Source organism: Triticum dicoccoides, chromosome 3B (assembly GCF_002162155.2).
Source record: "Triticum dicoccoides isolate Atlit2015 ecotype Zavitan chromosome 3B, WEW_v2.0, whole genome shotgun sequence".
Classification (NCBI taxonomy): Eukaryota; Viridiplantae; Streptophyta; class Magnoliopsida; order Poales; family Poaceae; genus Triticum; species Triticum dicoccoides.
In genome coordinates this window covers 38,814,471-38,820,277 of record NC_041385.1, presented here as the reverse complement: position 1 = coordinate 38,820,277, position 5,807 = coordinate 38,814,471, and the positions used below count along the sequence as shown (strand labels likewise).

Sequence of the window (5,807 nt, the reverse complement as noted above, 5' to 3'; positions counted from 1 at the left end):
CCAACTCCACTAGCCAGCTTCCCACGTAAATTGCTGGAGCCAGCGATCTGTTCGGTGCGGCGGCTCCTCGGAGCCAGCGATCGGTCAGGCCAAAAGGCCACAAATTGCATATTCAGCCCGTTTTGGTTGGCCAGGCCTAGGCATACGTGGGCTGCTGTGTGTCATTTTGTTCTTTTTCTTTGCACTGTGCCTCTACAGGAATGGTTCGCCTGTTCACTGTTGTCCTTTTTTTACTGTTTCGATTTTGATATGTACAGAAGCGGTTTCACCATATTCATCACAAATTCACCATTAGCAAGTACGTGCAAGGGTGGCAAATTGAGCATCACCTTCCAAAAATCGGAAGAGATGGTCGTCGAGGCAGAGAATTGATGCAACCTACGTGCTCAGTGGTCAAATCCCGACGGAGGAGCTCGATTCACGGTACTGACGGGGGTCGCTGACGGTGGCGGACGAGCTGGTCGCTGGCGGGATGGAGGAGCTGGCCAGGGACGGCGGCGGACGAGAGCGAACAGGGTGGGGAAGGCCTGTACTACCGGCGGTGGAGAGCGCGGCCGCCGACAGGCAAGGTGCTCTGCGTCATCGCCTCTTGCATGCGGCGGCTAGGGTTCAAGAAGGGGAAAAGGAGTCGGGGGTGGAGAGACGACTAGATGGGAGGGCTGGTGCGGGTCGTCCTGTCACTTGGCGGTGGCACATGGACGTAAATTATGTCGAACTCCTGCTTCCCAGTTTTCGTAGAGCCAGGTTTTTCCAACTCCACGACTCCGAACAATCTGCACTAGAATATTAGCCAGCTTCTCAGTTCAAAAACCAGGAGTGGATTCGGCTGGACTCCATGCGCGGAGTCAAGGATTTCAGAAGCTAGAGAGCTTCCGAACACGCCCTAAAGGTAGACAGAAAAGAAAAGAAATAAAGGCGAAAAAAGAGGAGCTCGCATGGGCCTAAAAGTGTTCGGCCGGCCCTGCGCGCTGTAGTTTTTTTTTTAGAACATAATTCGGCCGAAGTGAAAATAGAAAGAAAAAAATGGCTGGGTTGGCCTCGCCCATGTAGGAGAGAGGAAAAAATTTGTTGGGGCGCCCGATGCCACTATGTTGCCCACATGGGCGACAGTTAGTCCCAGGCGCACGCGCAGTTTTTTGGTTTTTGAAATATAAACAGAAAAAAAACTGAATAACGAAAATAGAAATAAAATTGTACATAGGCATATTATATATCAAAAATTTCATAAAAATATTTCCTAAATGATGACATATTTTCAACAGCAAATAAATTCCACAAAAATTTATATAAAGCGAACAGTACTAGTGGTTCATTCAAAAACCAAATAAAAAATATTGTAAAATACCAAAATGATCAAACTCATTTTTCTCTACTTTTCTACTGTAGGGAATCATTTTACCCTATTTTCCATATATTTTATTTTTGGAGAAAAATAATTTGAATAAAAACCAAATAACTCCAAATTGAAAGTGGGTTTCAAAATAATTTCAAAGGGACTTTCAATTTGATTCTTTGAAACTTCCAACTCTCTTTCTTAGCATTTGAACAAGTCATTTTATCTTCTCTCATGAAACTCATTGAGTTGCATAAAGTTTCCAAATTTGAAATATTTCCAAATGGAATTCAAATCTTTTCAAAATCCTTTTCATTTATTTAAATGGAAGAAGTCATATCATCTTCACTCTAGGGTTTTGTGATGAAATGAATATGAATTCATGGAGATCATAAATGCAAGGTGAAAGTTTGGGAAAGTCATTTCATTCCCTCTCATTCAACTTTCAAAAAGTTTCAAATTTCACTCAATTTCACACAAGCAACCACACCACAATCAAACAAACAGTCAAAAATATTCATTTAATATAACATTTCAAAATTTAGAATTTTGGGATGTTACAGGACGGATGAGCATCGGAGCAAGCGGATGCGGCAGCGGCAACGCATTGGCGCAAGCATGCGATGGAGGACGCGACCAGGCAATGGCAGACGCTAGCAGGCGCCGCACAGGCGCGAGCAGGCGGCGGCAAATGCGAGCATCTGCGGCACGAACGCAAGAAGCGGTGGGTCCGACCACACACCAAAGCAATCCCACTGGACTGGTAGGGGACAAATGTCCAGATTGCTTTTCATTTCAGGGCCAAGGACCCAGCTGGTTTTTTCATGGGTCTTTTTGAAAAAAAAATATCTGGATGTAATAGGCTTCATTTTTGGCATGTCTCCCTGTCTAGCGGGACCCACATGTAAGCCCCCATGTCATAATCGCTCGCAAAACGGCCAAAGCCACTTACTAATAAAAATTGCATCAAGATCCGTAGACCACCTAGCGACGACTGCAAGCACTGAAGCGAGCCAAAGATGCGCCGCCATCACCGCCCCTCCCTCGCCGGAGCCGGGCAAAATTTGTTGTAGTAGACAGTTGAGGAGTTGTCGTGATAAGGCCTCATAGGACCAGCGCAGCAGAACAGCAACCTCTGCCGATGAAAAGTAGCATAGATCAGAAGGATCCAACCTAAAAATACATGAACGTAGATGAACTACGACCAGATCCAAGCAAATCCACCAAAGACAGATCCGCCGGAGACACACCTCCACACGCCCACCGATGATGGTACACATCGCTGGGACGAGGCTAGGCAGAGATGACCTTATTCCATCTTTAGGGAACCGCCGCCAGCTCGTTTCGTCAAGGAAGTTCTTTCTCGTTGAATAGTGCTTCCCCTTCTTCTTGCTGCTGCTCATGGTGATCTTAGTTAATGTCTCTTTGTACTAGAAAAGATAATTTTTATTCCTCCTAGTGTATTTTTTCTTCATCAGTTTATTGATGTTTCTCCTTTTCTTCAACCAAGAGAGTTGGGCCGTTCCTGAAATATTGTGTCTCGTTTCTTGGAGTGGGAAATTGAGTGAGCGCGATGAGCGACTTTTTTGTTGCTTTCCTGCTGCATACTGTAGCAACATAGCCAATCGCCCCTTGGGAAAGCCATACATTGTATGCTCTTATTTTATTTATCTTTTTCATGTTTAACGTCTGGTGAAAGATGCAATCTCATAGTTTCGTTTCCTTGCCCTGCTAGAAAGCATGAGTAAATATCTTATCATATAGTCCACTTAATTGCTTTTAGTACAACAGAACTTATCCAACCTTTGCTTTCGTGCTATTTTTGTATTACAATAATGAGCATTAATATCAAACCTACTATAAAAAGGATTGCCCTCTCATTTGCTCTTCCTCAAGGCTTACAAGTAGTCGCTTTCCTATCAACGCCACATACAAGTTAGGATGAAGATTGCAGCTTGGACGCTACTCCTAACACTCGCCTTTCTCGTGCTAGCATCAAGTAAGTTTAATCAGTTCCTCCAAGAGTGTTGTATCAATCCAATCAACAAATTATGTTTTCTCGTGATGTGTATTTCTTCGTGTTGGTGATATTTTGCAGATGCGGATACAGAACCATGTTGTACGGTCAAATACTTGAAGAAGTTTGGTGGGTATTTAATTGGTGGTTGTCAGAAAGATTGCCACCGAATCCTTACGTGCCCCGAAGACAAGGATTGTGATTTGGAGGCTGACATTGTTGGCAAGAGGTGCAGGTGCACGATGTGCATATACTCCTCCAAGGCTCAAATAAAGGAAACTGTCATGTTAACTAGCTAATCTAAAATAATAACAATGCCATATCGTGCGGTGTATCACCATGACTATTTGCAATAAATCTTTATAGAACATAATTCAATGTTACACCTTGAGTTTTGTACATGGTGTTATTAAGTTACTTAGGGTACAAACTTTTAAAACATTTTTAAGATCATCAAGCACAGTTCATATTGGATAAAAAAAACCAGAATTTTCACCAAACAAATTTGGTGAATATTTGGTTTGTCTTGATCAAATTAATCTTGTATAATACTTTTGATTTGTAATCTAGATCAAATATTATCCGAACTTAGGTCTGGATCTACAATAATACAATGAGGTCTCATCATTCGGAGGCTAATACTGGGTCCGGGTCAGATTGAATTGCAGGTTAGGATACCCTTCTACATCCGCCAGCATCCATCAATGTGGAGATTCATTTACAGAGCCTAGCTTTGAGATGGAGGTTGTTTCCAATCTTGCCTCTGACTCCGACAACTCTATCATTCTAATGGTCTGCATGGCGGAGCTCATCGACATATCGCTCAAAACACTCCTCCCGACATAACCGTGCCTGAGTCCATTAGTATATATATTCATTCATGATATGACAAGGACATCTCCGCTGACCCGCAAATGTCTGTTTTTAAGTCCAGACATGATCCGTGGACATGTTTCCGGAGAGAACCATCCAACACTATTCACAAATTAATCCGGTTGGACGGAGAAAGAGTAGATGCATGTGGCGGGATATTGTGGTATGGTGTCCGGTTGAGAAAAGAGAGGGACCATACATGTGAAGAGAGAAGGACCACGCGATGGCTTTTGCGGTCATCAAATTCATGTCCGTACTCCGACAAATTTCCCCCGATTTTGTGCATGTCACACTTGCGAAATCATCATGTGGAACCTGCCGGAGCTGTTATTCCTTTTGATCCCGGCTGAGCACACTTTCTAACATACAATTTTGTTATCTTCTTTCTCCTTCTGTTGCTTCTCTCTTGCACTAGGGTCTGCTGGATGCGTCCTACTAGGGACTTTCGTATGTAATTCTCCTATCTAATCAATGGATTTGGCAGCTCTCCTGCCAACATAAAGAAACATGGTGGCGTGCTCCCTTGACAAGGGACCCTGTCTACTAGGAGCTCGTGACGGCACCTCAGCTGCACGCAAGCGCGGGCTGGCTAGACTGGATGGTGTGACGCGCCATGTCAGCACTCCTTGCTTCACGGGCACGCATTGCATTCGTGTTGCGCTCGTCTTGCTCGAGCGACTCAGCTTGCCGCATGCCATGATTTTCTGACGCGATTACGTCGGTCCGCCTCATGTCGTGGTCTTCTGACGCCGCATCTTCATCTTCTACTTGTGTAACTGCATCATCACACATTATGTCATGGACTTTTGACGACACGTCTTCACCTGGTTTTAGTCTGTAGCATCAACACAAGTTCCCGTATGATGATAATTTCTTTTCTGCAAGCACGACAATTTGTTTAGTCCTCCTCGTCCACCAATTCGCACATCAACATCATGCCTTCGTCATCGCCTTCCTTGGCAACGAGCGCCCTTTGCCACGGTTATGACACCTCACTTTTTTTGATGTCAAACTTTCTCGGTGGTGGTGCAGCCTCGTCGTTCGAGTCAGGGAAGTTCTTTCTCGCCGAGCTCTGCACGTGGCGGTCCATCACTTTATTGATGTTTCTTTGTACAGGAAAAGATAATTTATGTTCCTTCTGATATATTTTGGCTTCATCACTTTATTGAAATTTCTCTGTTTCTTCAACTAGGTGACTTGGGTCGTTCTTAAAAGATTGTGCCTCGTTTCTTAGAATAGGAAATTGGGTGAGCACGAGGAGCGACTTTCTTGTTGCTTTGCTGCTGCAAACAGTAGCAACTTGTCCAACCGCCCCTTGGGTAAGCCATACATTGTACTAGAAGTTGTCGCGCGCTTTCCTGTGCCATTCTTATTTCATGGGTTCTACTTTTTTTGGATGTACCATGATTAGTCGCTGTGTTTCGGGCCTTAAGTATGCTAGGCTCGGTGTTTTTCCTTGCGATGGGGTCGTCCTTGACTTTTGTTGGAGGCATAGTTTAAACGTAAGGGAAAAGACAACAATAGTTGCATACATACACATATTTTCAAGGAAATTCACAGAAGCGCTGACCACAGAGATAATTG

At 44.1% G+C, this 5,807-nt stretch overlaps 1 long non-coding RNA gene across 1 annotated transcript; it reads left to right on the top strand.

Moving 5' to 3' along the window:
* Positions 1–3,234: 3,234 nt before the first annotated feature.
* On the top strand, positions 3,235–3,733 carry LOC119280679. The gene is made up of 2 exons (XR_005138136.1): positions 3,235–3,332; positions 3,432–3,733. It is a non-coding gene; the product is annotated as an uncharacterized LOC119280679 (long non-coding RNA).
* Positions 3,734–5,807: the final 2,074 nt, after the last annotated feature.